The following is a 15148-nucleotide window of genomic DNA, read 5'->3' as shown; positions in this document are numbered from 1 at the left end:
CTCACTTGAATCAAATGATGCACTTTGGTGTTTCTTTCACGATATGCAAAAATGCACCACAATGCATCAAATGTGAATCTGATTCCTTGAAGAAGCTACAAAACACACTTTAGTGCATCAATCGATGGATTCTGGTACATCAATCTATATGACGCATTTAGTTCTCTGAGTGTAGGTAGGAGTGGAAAAAATTGTTGCTTTCGTCTTTGGGATATGCTTATTCCTGCTGCAACTGCAACAGCTGAGTTTCTAGGGTAGGGAAGACGTTTTTGCTCCTGTTTACTTGGCTGGAGCTTGAAGTTTTGAGTTGCTATCCTCGAAAGGGTTTAATTTGCCTCCTTAGAGCCTGAGCGTACCGCCAGTTCGTTGGGGGGTGGGGGTTGTCTCCCTCGGCTGGTATGAAGGAAGTGAAGGATTTGGTTCTTCCAAAGAAAGTACAAGGAAATTTCAAGAAAGGTATATGAATTTACATATTCCTAATTTATTTTGATTTTGCAATTCGGCGTATTTTGATGGGGGATTAATTAGCGCCCGCCTTCTGTATATAATGCGCGCGGACCGCATAGAGAACGGTGGTTCTGCCGAATAGGTTACGTTGAAGTTTGTGTTTTCTCTCACGGGTTTTGCTACATTATCTTAAGAACTATTGGGTCTGCAATGATTATATTGTACTATTTTATAGCTCTCGTTCCGCTCTACAAAATGAGACTATAGGATTTTATATAGCTGCTCAAAAAGAGTGAATTTTTTTTTCTGTCCAATATTTTTTAACAAAACATGAAAAAAAGAGTAGGAAAAATGTGCTGAAACAAAAAAGAGGGGGTAAAAAGTGGATAAAAAAGGTAATATAACGAAAAGATGCAACAAAGTGTGTTCACTTTACTTAATACATATCTCATATCTCTTATCTTATTTCTCTTCTTTTCCTCTTCCTTTCAATCTCTGGATGACCGTCTTCATGACACAAGACATAGTCCACTAAACATCACGTAAACAACTGCCCACTACCAAAGACAAAAATGGCAGCGGCAGAACGATGATCCAGCATCGTTTTCTTTCTTTGCAGAACTTCATCTCCTTCTTCACAATCTTGTACCAGAGATTCATCTCTTCCATTCTGTTTTCGTTTGGTCGTCTCAACATTTAGCGCCCTAATGAAAATCTCTTTTGTATGTATATATTTTAATGTTCTCTTCTACTTATTACTACCAGTAATATTTATAATAAATAATATGCAACAATCTACTCCCCCATTAAAAAAATACATTTCCTTCCAAATATATGCATTTCCTTTTTATATTTGAATCCAGAAATTGAAGTCACTATAAGCCCCCTGCCCCCCCCCCCCCAAAGAAAAAATCAGAACCTTCTTCACTTTAATTCGTTTTGTTTCTCGAGGGCCTCTTCGATTCCGTAGTGGTAAAGAAAGACCCCCCCGAGTTCGATACCCCCAACGGCATATAGTTGTTCGGGTCTCACTTTAAATTATAGGTCCAGCGCCGATTTGCCTACCAGTGCATAAAGCAGACTTAAACTTCTAACTTAGTTTTCCGCAGTGTAATATTTCCAGAATTGAGAAAAAATGTCAACGAAACAGTCAAGTGTACGCCCAGTTACGTTGTTTAGAAACAGGCAGGGAGAAGAATTAATGCAAAATAGATAAATTTCTGCGAAATTCTTAAAATGTGCCGAAAACTAAAACATTTTATGGGGCACGTTTAATTTTAAAATTATATTTGTTAAATAGTTTATAAAAACTCTCTTAATAATAATATAGCTACATGGTGCATTAAAGAAAACTAAAGTGGACATTAGTGCCAAAGTCGTAAAATTCATGATTATCCTTTTCAAGATATAATTGTAGCAATAGAACCTTAGGCATATAATATTCAACACCCTTCATATGATAACACATAACAAAGATTTTTCTTTATTTGCTTATAATTACAGACGGATTTGAATCTCAAATTGAATGCTTCTTCATCTATCTACCTCAGAAATAACAATATCACTCCAACGGAATCCGTGCAATTATATGTTCATAAGCCACTTTCACTCGACAAGCAGAAATTCCTGCGGCAGAAACATGACAACCTTCTCCAGCACTCTGTCTTGACCTTATACAACTCCATCTCCTTCTCAAGGATTCTAAAATCCAACTTCAGCTCTTCAATCAGATTCTTTTTCGTTTCCTTAATTGACAGGCAATGACTTTTCATGAACCGCACAGCATGTTCATGGTCGAGTCGCTTGGGTTGTTCAAAATAATATTTGAGTCTGTTTTCGGAAGCCATCTGTTCGTCCGAAAGCTTTCGTTTAAGGCTTGCTTCCAAATCCTGGATCTTTTTGTCAAATCTAGATAGCCCACTTGTAGAAAACAGCTTTTTCTGCAGTGAGGACTTCTGGGAGTCCACGAACTGACTAATTTCTTCCTCCGCACGCTTCCATTCACTGTTATAAACTATGGATATGGGACTATCTTCGCTCTTTTCAGCTTCTTTGTCGCCGTTTGCCTTTCTCTTCTTCTGGTTTTCGGTATGGACAACTATCATTTGCCCTCTTTTCCCTGCGAAAGTTAAAATCTCAGGTGCCGGGGGGGTTCGCTCCTCTCGTGGTGGACTTCCCACGGAGCCCCGCCGACACTGAATGCAATAGTAACAAGGCATAAGCGGCTTCTCCTTTTTCTTCCCAACCATCTCGTAGAAACTTCTCTCTTCCAGAATCCTCCTGAACTCTCGTTCTATATGGTTCATTAGATTCCTCCTGAACAGTTTTACAGTCTTGCATTGGAACGTAGCGAATTTCAATGTGTAATGTGCTCTGTTGTTTTTTTTGGAGAGCAGGAAGTATTGCAGCTCTTCCTCCTGTTTCGATTGAAGCTCCCCGCACCTCCATACTAATGCTGCTTCCAAGCTGGCAACCTCCTTCTGGAAGACGGTTAACGCGCTTTTCTTCAAAAATTTCCCTTTCAAGCTCTTCATTGAAGAGGATTTTTTTGCTTGAACAGCGCAGTTAACCATCACCATCGTGTCCTCCCACTCAGCACTAACGTAAGTCCTGATAAACTTTTCACCCCGTCGAGAGCGCGAATCTTCATCTGCAAGCTGCGAGGACGTTGTTTCCTCTACTTGAACCTTAATTCCATCAAAGCGATCCATTTTAGTAGTTTCGTGTTGCGTTGCATCGTCCCCCGAATCTTGAGTGTCTGTGGGCGAGATCGCATCAACTGCCAGAGCGCCTTCACAATTCGTGGTCGATTCCTCACGATCTTCTGCCATTTGACGTGTCCTGGCCTCATAAATCCTCTCATGATGTCGTTTATCCTTTTCAGTGACCTGCACGCCGTGGGAAGAAATTCTACTGTAGTCGTCGCCTCTTGTGTAGATGTTCCTAACAGTGCTTCCTTCCTTCGATGTGCTGGCTTCTCCAGGTGGTTTCACATCGGCAGACAGAGCACCTTCATTATTCGTGGTCGATTCCTCACGATCTTCTGCCATTTGACGTGTCGTGGCCTCAAAATTCCTCTCATGATGTTTTTCCTTTAGAGCGACCTGCACGCCGTGGGAAGAAATTCTACTGTAGTCGTCGCCTCTTCTGTAGACGTTCCTAGCAGTGCTTCCTTCCTTCGATGTGCTGGCTTCTCCAGGTGGTTTCACATCGGCAGACAGAGCGTCTCCATGATTCGTGCGTGGACCTGCGCGGTCTTCCGTCAGCTGATGCGTCACGGCCTCGGACATGTTTTCAAGTTCTCTTGCATTGTAAGGAAACTGTACGCCGTGGGACAAGAGTTCGCAGTAAATGTCACCGCTTTTGTGTACGTAGCTAGAAGAATACTCAGATGTCGGTTCCCTCTCGTCATGATCCGTAGGTCTTCTGCCACGGTCTTCTGCCAGCTGACAAGTCACGGCCTCGGCAATCTTGTCAAGTTCTTCCTTCTGAGGAATACTCGTTGCTTCCTGTATTGTTCTCCTCGCTTTCCCTTCAAAATATCTGTCGCAGCAAGCACAGGGTGCTGCACAATCTATAATATAGTTCATTTCCAGGGGTTTTATCGGCAAATCACGGTTTAGTTTAAAATCTCTCTGCGGCAAGTGGCTGCTTGACCCTTTGACGCTCTCTTCTTTTCCAGTGCACTCATTCTGGTCGTCGGTGGCCTTTCTGAGCGACTGCGAAGTGCTCAGTGCCCTAGCAGCGATGCCATATCTACGCTCGTCATTTACAATGTATGCACCTGGCGATTCATTATCTTTCACCCTCCATGCAGGAGAAAGAGTGAGGACCAGGGCTTCTCCTTGAGGCAAATTTATCTCTTGGCCACGAATTGGGTGCGAGTGTGAGTTGGGGTCCCAATGCCAATCTTCTACATTAACTAGTAGAATATCATTTTCTTTTAAATCAATGTTCGTTCTCTTCGTAATGTTTTCATTGGTCTCACTCAAAAAGAAGTTTGGATCCTTGTTGAGTACAATTCTATCTGTTTTCATCGTCTCTGTAATCTTCACGTGCTCGTCTTGTGTGAGAACAGCAGCTTCATTTTTGGTCTCCACATTGCTTCTTCTCACTGAACTTTCAACAATCATGTGGAAACCATTAACCAGCACATCAAAAGCATTAACTCGAAGCGTTTCGTCAGTCATCTTAACAATTTCTCTCCTGCTGATAGAATACAATACTCGAGGTTGGCCGTCCGTCTGAATGAAATAACCGCATCTTAAAACTGAATAAGATTGATAAGACACGAGGCGATAGATGAAAGAAGAGCTGTAAAAATAATCCTTGAAAGTCCATAGTGTAAACAACTGGTTTGTTTGTATCCGATATGCACGATGCGAGTAACGCTCGTCCAAATTGACAAATTTTGCTAAGTACCTTTCTGCTTCGTGTAGATTTCTATATGATTCGCAAAGTCCCGAAAGCAGTTTTCTCCGAATTGGGGCATGATATGCACTTGTAGTTTCTCGACTGAGAATTTGCAGCTTAGTCCTGGCAGACTTCAAATCACCAAAGATCTGCGATACAAGATCCATAGCGCTCTCTATTAAGTTTTGCACCTTTTTTTCTTCGCAACGTTTAACGCACTTCTATGTCCAAATACTTGTATTCGCAGGTCTAATTACCGGGCAACGTGTTCCCCTTTATATTCAGAGCCAACAATGCGCTTGATCGTTTATGTACTGTTGCTAATCCCATTTTAACTTTTGCTCTGATAGTAATTATTACTTTGCTTCCCTTATTTTTACAACTCACTTGTGTTGCTTTCCCTGAATGTATAAACCTCGCTCTCCCGTTCACTCGATCTGATTGAACCCTTTCGCTGCTCCGTTAGGGAATGAGGAAACGACAAGCGCTACAGGAAGCGAAGAGGCAAAATACTTTTGTAGCCCCACCCCAGTTAAAGAGTGTGGAGGGATTGTAAATGCTCGTCTAGTTCTCGAAATATATACTACAGGGTGTCTCACGAACGGCGCAACTGGGAATTAAGAGTGGCGTTACTTGTAACCGAAACCTGTACATACATAAGTCATACAACAAAGGTTAGCCCTGTGCAAGTAGATATTTTTAAACATAGAAACAACAAACGGGGTGCAGTGTTGTTCATGCAGTGTTGCCAAATGTAAGTGAAAGTGTAAATTTATTTTTCCACAAAGCATGGAAAATTGCATGTCAAACATTCATACGGAAATTTGGACGTCAATTTCCACCTTGGGTAGGTGGACTATTTCGCCATCTATAGTTCAGAGAAGAAAACCGATCGTTTTCGCGTATAGCCAATCCTGAAATGCCTCGTAAAGGCGTACCGGTCCAAATGGGTGTTTTAAAAAAAATATGAGGTACAGTGGCAACACTGTTGATGTTTGAAGGCAACAAAAGGTATGTTTAGTGATGGTCTATGACATGGAAATACTGGAAACAGGAAAAAAAAAAAGAAAGTGAAAATTATGGTGAAAATAGTGTTACTTACCTACTCCTGGTAACCATGCGAAATAGTCCACCTACCCAAGGTGGAAATTGACGTCCAAATTTCCGTACGAATGTTTGACATGCAATTTTCCATGCTTTGTGGAAAAATAAATTTACACTTTCACTTACATTTGGCAACACTGCATGAACAACACTGCACCCCGTTTGTTGTTTCTATGTTTAAAAATATCTACTTGGACAGGGCTAACATTTGGTGTATGACTTATGTATGTACAGGTTTCGGTTACAAGTAAAGCCACTCTTAATTCCCAGTTGCGCCGTTCGTGGGACACCCTGTATAAATGTGTGTGAATATGATGGTTGATGTTGTTTACTCTTCGCTTTTCTGCCACTTTTTTGGCTAATCATGAAGAAGAGTGATTAACTCAATGTACAGACACTCAGAAATAACATCCATGCTCAGGTCGGGATTCGAAGCCGGCCTCCTGGGATCGTAGTGTGCTGTGATAAGCACTATACCACGGGAGCCTGGTATTTACATATACGTATTTAGGTATGTATGAGTGTATAAATAATTGTTTTGTGCATATCAACGAATTGCCGTTTTCACTGTGGTTTATCTTTTGTGGTGGGTATATGTTAAACCAACGTCGTCGCCCTGTAAAGCATATAGTGGTTCTGATCCCACTTTAAACTCTAGACACATTCACGGTTAGCCTTTGTGCATGAAGTGGACGTAACAAAAAACAACTTTAACAAGCAAGTGTGTATCTGAAACAAGAGCTAAATAAGCAAATAAAATATTTCATTATTCACCGTCGCGAGAAATACGAGTAAAAAACGACACCAATAATTAGTATTTTTTTTTTTGTAATTTAGCGCGCCGTACTCTGTGGCGCAGCGATCAGCAAAGTGCGCTATGACACCAGAGTTCAAATCCAAGCCTGGACGTGTTCTTTGGCAGTCTCCATTCAACAATTTTATCATATCATCACGTAACTTCATCTTCGCGATTAGCCAATAGTTGTAAAAAGCGACGCTAAATAACCAAAATCGAATGGAACCCAGAGACGAGAGTCTACCACACAACACGCTCGCCACTGATTAGGCGTACCCTCTGCCAACCCCCCCCCCCCCCTCCCAGGGCAATGCGTTGAAGAGGACAAACATATTCGTATTCGTATATGCTGCCTCAACAGGTAGTCCACGTTCAGGCATGTATCTAGAATTTTTTTCGGAGGGGGATCTGAACCAACCGTCTCAATAATAATAATAATAGCAACAATAATGTAAATCTTTAAATTAATATAACTAAGTTGTAATTAAATTAAATACTAATTAAATATTTAAATTAAATAATATTGCATTTTTATTATTACATGAATATGTAAAAAGATATAATATCATATATTTATTATCTAACTTGCGTGTACTGAAGATCTCCAAAATTTGTATAAAAGCAAGAAAATTAATGTCAAGTGCGTTCATTTCGATCTGCAGCCGAGAGATCGGGAGAAGCGTGGCAGGCGGCGCTGACGGAGATGCCGACATTTGCGGCCTGTAATGCCCGCTTATTTTTATAGACATATGCAGACATTTATATAAATATTGCAAAACGATCACTAACCTGTGTTATAACACGCAAAAGTTCTTCTGTAATTCATCCAAGTTCTGCTCTTATATGCACAAATAAATACGCTTTAGAAACGATGTTAAGAGCCACAGATAATAAAACATTTTAATCATAGTTTTGACCAGTAACGTCCTGCTTAAGTTTATATCCTTGAAAGAGTTTTGTGCCGATGGGGATCGTTTGGAGGTTTTGAATGTGCAACACTGTATCAAGGTTACGCTGTAGAAGAAACCATTAAAAGTCAATAGTGTTCGTGAGCTTCCTTGCAATCCGAAATCTCCGAGCTCGAGTTTTTTGTTCCTTCGCGACTAGATGAAGACAGAGTTGTAAATACAGGGTGCTCGGAAATTCCCCTTACAAACTTCTAGGGCAAGTAGAGGGGACTGAGTAGACAATATTTGGAATAGGAACCCATGTCCGGAAACGTACAGTTTCCGTGCTACAACCATGGCAATGTGTCGGATGTGCCTGTGTTGGTATGCAACCGGGTAGGCAGTACATGACGTTACAAGATCACCTGATGACCTAAAGTGTAATCATTTATTACAACCATGTCAAATGAGTTGTTACGTAAGGTACAGAAGTGAATGATTTGTGACTCAGTCCATAATACAAACAAATTTATTTGGTAACAATGCCAAGGGAACAAAAAAGAAACGTACTACTGTATTCAATGATCAACACCTGTGTCAACAGTGGAACGCAACAATTTGTAGACGTCACGTGCCATCAGCTGATCTTCTGACGTCATGTTCTGCGTACCCGGTTGCATACCAACACAGGCACATCCGATACATTGTCATGGTTGTAGAACGGAAACTGTACGTTTCCGGACATGGGTTCCTATTCCAAATATTGTCTACTCAGTCCCCTCTACTTGCCCTAGAAGTTTGTAAGGGGAATTTCCAAGCACCCTGTATAGTGGCGAGCAATGTAAACCAAGAGCATGTTAATTTCGTACTGTGCGCAAGAGTGTTATTCTTGGTTACTTGCAGTTACTTGTTTGTGTTATTGTAGTGTGTATGTGTGACGTGTCAGTGAGACGATTGGAATGCCAGCCGCAAGATTCACGTTAGAACAAAGATTTTTTTATGTATGACACGTACCTACGTGAAAACAAACTCGTGTCGAGACGTGTGTAGGTAATTTGTACAGAAATTCCCATGCGTTTCAACTAAACACAAAGATACGGTTAGACATCTTGTCCTTAAATTACGAGAAACTGTATCGTTAAATTTTAAAACACTTAAGCAAAAACGACGGATTCTAACCGAAGCAAAACTCGATGATATTGGTGCAGCGTTAGAACGTTCTCCAAACAAACCTCTACGCCGTGTTTCACAAGAGGTGGGCGTGTCAAAATCATCGGCACATACAGTCACTAAGCTACTAAAATTAAAACCATACTCCTATAACACAGGTTAGTGCTCGTTTTGCAATATTTATATAAATGTCTGCATATGTCCATAAAAATAAGCGGGCATTTCAGGCCGCAAATGTCGGCATCTCCGTCAGTGCCGCCCGCCACGCTTCTCCCGATCTCTCGGCTGCAGATCGAAATGGACGCACGGTATATGGTTCAAACAATTGTGAGGTTGGACAAAATGAACATCACACTTGTATAATTTCTACTAGAGATAAGAATAGCTGTCATGTGAAGAACTGGGAGACAAGGTCCTACATGACGTTCCACCCACTCTGTCGCTGTGCACAATTTAATTCATTCTGCAGATTCCGAAACTGTAAGTTTCCTGCCGAATGCACTTTTCATCAACTGGAACCCTCACTACTTAGAAATGTTGGCCATCTCTCCCACGCTTCATACATAAATACGTGTAAGCAATGTTACGTAAAGAAAGATTACGTTCAGTTTGCTTACATCGAGCCATAAATTTTTTAAAAAAATACTACTACCGGTACTTATTAACACGATGAGATAGCAGAAAAGTACGATCTTTGTAAGTGCGCAGAATTGTACTTACACTTGAACAAAATGTTAAAACGTGCTAATGTGTTTTTTTTAAAAAAAAAGCCAGAATGGATAAGTAAATAATCAAGTTTAAACTCACATATTCCAGATGAACAAGGGAGGATTTCACATTGAAATGTTCAATATGGACCGAAGGACAAGCACTGAACGCCACGTTACGAGGACTTTAACATGCAACATATAGCTTGGAACAGGTTATTGCTCTTGAGTCACCTACTTTTTTTTTCTAGTTCAGCTGGTCCAGCTGATATTAAGTTTTCATTCGTCTTCCAGCAATACGATGGATAATTGGAAAACACCTGTTTGGAAAAGCTAATATTCAGAGATTTGATCTCAAGGATATAAAGTAATTTATTATTAGTTACATTAAAGAAACATATAGAATATAAGTTTTATTGTGATTTTGATCGAACACCATGTTTTCCTTGCAAAATAGCCCTGTTAAAAAGTGCAGCGAACTAGACGGGGTTAGTAAAAACGTTTTGATATAGTAAAATTAGGAATGACGAAATAGCCAATTCAAAACAACCTATTGTCATTGATGAGCAATTCTACCTACAATTCTGATTATTCTTGACAAGCAGCACATGATTGATTTTTACGTTTTAAAAAGGTTTAAGTAAATGTGGTAAAGTGTGGTAACCTGTCTACAATAGTTCAATGCTACGAGAAAGATAAAGGGCCTCGTAGTTTTGGGCTCTATTAATAATCTGTGGTGCGTTATTATCTGTGTGCTGGTAATAATCTGTGATACGTTTGTTTTGAAGTTAATGTCACAAACATACTGATTTGTGGATTTCGACGTATGTAATTTATGTATTTAATATTGATGATAAAAAACTTTCGGATATCTAGTTACATTTTCAGAGGTGAGTATATACTTGAATTTATGTTCAGGTGTGTTTATCCATGTAAACTTTACACGCAGTAGCATTACAATACTGTTTGTTGATGAGCGATTTGAGTAATTTAGTTTATTTTACTTCGCTTTTGTTCCTCTTTTGACTAATCGCGAAGATGACCATGAGTGTTGACACAATAAAATTAATGGAGACACATTCATAAACACCCATGCCGGGATTCGAACCCGAGACCCCTGGCGTCGTAGCGCGCTGTGATAACGACTTCGCCACGGAGGCCCGCAATACTCTTTGGTCTATGTACTATCGCGAAGGTGTGGTTTCAGAGAACATGGACCTTGAAGAATGTCAAGGTTTCCAAACACGTGTTTTTGTAACTGAAGAAGGTATGTTTCCGCAAATGGTTTATGGTGCTATGTGTCAATGGTTAGTGGGGCTATGCGAGAATGGTGTGTGGGGCTACGCATATTTTTTTCGAAACCAATTTTTAACTATTTTAACCTATACGTGACCCTACCTAACCTAAACGTACCGGAATTGTTCGTGGGGCTATGTAGGTATTTTTTGGTGCAGTGGGGTGGAAACACTGCGTGCCGAGTACGGTAGTGAAACTGTGACCGCCATTTCGCATGTTACCGAAGGCAAAAAGAAACGAGAAAACTTACTCGATATGTACCAAATAGAGCTTATTTCCATGAAATAAGCGAAATGCCTCATTCAGCAATGTTTCTCAATGCAGAATACGTAAGTACGAATATTCAAATTAAATGAACTAGCAAATTTCAGTGGTTTGTCCGATACGAGAAACTTACCGAGTTTCTGTAGCTTTTTGAAAGTTCATGGAGGTATTTTCTCACCGTAGAATGCTTCACAACAAGAAATAAGCACTTTGGATATAATAAACTTGCATTTTGTGCAAAGCGACAACATTATGCCGTTGTTTCCATTATGTACCTGCAGATGACGCGAGCATCGAAAGTCTCGCCAGTGTTTCCAAATGTGCCTTTTTTTTACAAGAATTTTTTTTTATTTAAACTATGCTTACCTAACCTAATCCAACCTAATCTAACCTTGCCGGAAATGTTTCATTGGGCTATCGTGAATGGTTTTTGGGGATATCTGTCAATGGTTCGTGGGGCTATCGTGAATGGTTTTTGAAGCTATCCGTCAATGGTTTGTGGGGCTATCCATCAATGGTTGGTGATGACATAATGAACACGAAAGTAGGTATTTTTTGGTTAAAAAGGTTGAAACACTGCATACCCACTCCAAATCGACAAGACACAAGTACGACGTGCGATGATGCACATCTGTGTGCGCCATATTCAGGGGCGGCGCCAGAAATTTTCGACCGGGTGGGCAGAAGCTCCATATTGATAGATTAGGGTGGGCAGTATAAATGTAAGACCATATATAGTATATAATACGTATGTATCCCCCCTCTCTCTTGCACTCCCTATTTTCCTCTTACTTCTTTCCCCTTTCCTTTTCTTGTTTTCCTCCTTATTATTTTCTAATCTATTCTCGCATCTTGTTCCATTTCCTTGCGCTTTGTCTCTAATGCAGGGCATGAAATTTCAAGTTTGAAATCAGTCGCCGGACTAAAATCTTTGGTCGCCACTATTTTATATTGATAAATAATAAAAATATGAGCAATTATTAAATATTAATGTTTGTGTAGCGCTGTCGTTCTGCACTGAAGTACCACTTATCAATCGCAGCTGCTGGGTCAAACTCTGACAGGGAGGATGGGGGGGGGGGGGGGGTTCCGTTTACGGAAACTCTGAGCAAATCATCCAGTGTCTCAGTCTTCAGAGAGTTCCTGTAAGTAGTGTTGAGTCTGTTGTGACAGCTGAAACCTCCCTCACATGAGGCTGTGCTCACTGGTAGAACAGCACAAAATGTCAAAATCTGGAGCAAGTTGGGGAATCTTGCTGAACACTCTGCACTGTGGATTTTCTCCAGCGTCTGATTCAAAGCTGGAGAAGGAAACAAAAGTTTGTATTCTGTCCACTCTGCTGACAGAACATCCATTTTGTCATTACAAAGGATCGGGTTAAAGTATATGTAGATCTTCTTTATTTCTTCTATCCCAAACTGAAGAATATTTTCTTCGGGAGGTCAACCCAAGGTGTCGAAAACATGCAGAGATGCAATCGCATCTATTGACATAGACGGCAATGTTTCTGTGATGTACACCTTCGCATTGTTAATTAAGTTTCCTCTAACAGTCTGAAACTCTTGCACATCCCTGATCTTCCCTGAAATGGATACATGGTCCAAGAAATCTTGTTCGCTTGGTCCAACATTAGATTCCAGGATTGCCAAAACTGAAATACAGTGTTCAATTCTTATTTTCAGAGATGAAATCAAAAGATTGTTATTTTGTAGTGCCACGCTTAAAGGGTTCAATTTCCTGTAGAAATCCAAAAGGAAGTACAGAAGCTTAACAAATTTAAATTGCTTCAAACTTTTCAGCAAATCCTTAGCTTTAGCGCCATCATTGTCTTTTCTATGGGCCACCTGTTCAAGATGGGTCACAACAGCTTTGTATGATTGCAAGAGAGCTCCTTTTCCACGTTCTTTGCTGGCTAACCACCTAATAGTGTGGATATCACTCAGTGTTTGAATTTCTTCTATAACTTCTGCCGTTTCTCTCAAGAGGTGAAGTCTTGAGGCGTGTTTGACACACATTTGAAACATTGAAACAACGAAATTTTAGTCGCCAGCCCAAAACTTTTGGTCGCCAATGGCGACCTGGCGACCGGAAATTTCGCGCCCTGCTCTAATGGACACAATTATTTCAAGGAAGTGTTTACCCATGCACAGCCATACATTCTAATCACATTCTTTCTTGCATGTTAATACAGTGAAATAAATGTGAATTAGGTTTAAACTTGTGTTGCAAATACAAGGCACATACTTGATTTTATGTATTCGGCGACAGAAAGTACGATGGTAGACAATCGTGAAGTTTCTCGTAATTTTAGTGCATGTTTCTGAGCATAGTATATTCATCGTACGAGTTTTTGACTGGAAGAGTTTCCTTACTCCTTGGGGGGTCTCTTTTCCTACCGTACAGGGTTTGTACAACTGACAAATCTATCTGATTGTTTGTAGTAGTGGCGATTGGGTGCCAACATTTGAGGGGCAAGGACAATATACTTTTCTTGGTAGGAAAGGCTTAGCATAGAGAGGCCATAGTGCGGGGGCAAAAAGTGGCGAGGCGAACTGCACCCCCCACTTCACGCTCCTCCTAATCGCCGCCACTGAATGTTTGGATGAAAATGAACGTCTTATTAGGAATGGTTTAAAACACACACGGAAAACCAATTCTTTGTTCATTGTCCGTGAAGTATTCCTAGGCTAATGAAAGGCTATTTTGACAAAATATCACTCATAAGTAATAAACAAGCAAGATTGAAAAATCTGTTCAGAATTGAAGAGATTATTAGCTAAGTTGCTATTCGTTTTCTAAACAGTCATGTTACTAATGCGGAAGAAGCAATACACGTATGGTTACATGTGCATATCTTTTGAGGTAACACAATGATTTAGCACACAAGGAATTAATCGAAGTTGATCACCGTACCAGTAATAATTCATATATTTTTCATAGATGACTTGGGTTGTATGGCGTGACAATTTCAAACACACTAGAATGTCAACCTCTATCCTGTGCAGCATACCCTGGAAACTTTATTCGTTCAGGGCAACGAGTCCCTGGCGCCTAGAACCACTGTCAGGGTAATAATTTATGAATTCATGAGGGTTTATATTTTGAGTGTCGGCATGTGTTTGTTTACGCCCCTTCGTTGCTTTCATTAACCTTATCGTAATCATTATCAAATTTAGCAGAAAAATGACTTAAAATATAACAAATCAACCACAACTTACTCTTCAAAAAATGGAGTTTCATTAGTTCATACCTCTTAGAAAGTTGAGGTGGTAGTTTTATTTGCACAGCGTTTCATTACTGGATCAAGGCAGCTAATTCCGTGAATAATGATGTTGTTTTCCGAAAGTCTCAAATATTTGTCTCAGGCAATCCCCCTCTTAAAATGGATGCATCTTCTGCGGTGATAAAATGACACGTTTGGTGCGAGTTCTTTCTGTATATTTTTTCCCCAATGGCATAACGCTGTCGCATTATAATGAAGAGGTTCTGTATTTGACTCCCCCTTCCTCTGGTCGAAGCAAAATGCACACTGATTCGGACTCCACTTTAAACTGTAGGTTCAGTCCCGATTAGCCTATCTGAGCATAAAAGTGGGTTTAAAAACAAACTAACAAAATCATCTTCTGGATACTTCGTGACATAACATTTTTTTTCTTTACTTCAGCTGCATCTAGATTCTGTTGACATTTTTGGATGATTCATGTGACAAAATTTATGTGTGGAACGAGGATTTCTAAATAGGATAAGCCACTCATTAGAACTGAATAATTATGTAGCTTTTTCCATACATAACTGGTTTATTAAAATTTATTCACTTCGGTATTGTAGTGATTATTGTGATTCCTTCTTATTAGTAGAACGAATATAAAGTTGATATTTCGTATACCATATTGATATTTGAAGATGACAGGTATATAAAAATTGTAATGAAATAAAAAAGAAGGCACACTTCTGGAATTTCAATGCAGAGCTAATTGAAACTAGATTATACACTCTAGCATACTTAAACCCGAAGATTTATGGCTGCAGCAACACAAGCCTTCCATCTGTCCCTATCGAGGGAA

General features: G+C 40.0%; 1 protein-coding gene across 3 annotated transcripts in view; it reads right to left on the bottom strand.

The window, feature by feature from the left end:
• The window catches only part of Kyat (Kynurenine aminotransferase), a 73211-nt gene extending 63349 nt beyond the window's left edge, over positions 1-9862 (bottom strand). Inside the window, exon 1 of one of the 3 annotated variants that reach the window (XM_083109935.1) lies at positions 9763-9862. The gene's annotated coding sequence lies outside the window, so the exon portion shown is untranslated. Of the gene's footprint in view, positions 1-9236; positions 9256-9624 lie in introns of those variants that run through there. The other 2 variants (XM_083109934.1, XM_083109936.1) reach the window with 2 other exon arrangements.
• Between the last annotated feature and the right edge of the window lie 5286 nt (positions 9863-15148).

Source organism: Lepisma saccharinum, chromosome 23 (assembly GCF_977018435.1).
Source record: "Lepisma saccharinum chromosome 23, izLepSacc3.1, whole genome shotgun sequence".
In the NCBI taxonomy this organism is placed as follows: domain Eukaryota; kingdom Metazoa; phylum Arthropoda; class Insecta; order Zygentoma; family Lepismatidae; genus Lepisma; species Lepisma saccharinum.
The sequence above is the reverse complement of the archived record's forward strand: the minus strand, read 5'-3'. Positions and strand labels throughout refer to the sequence as shown.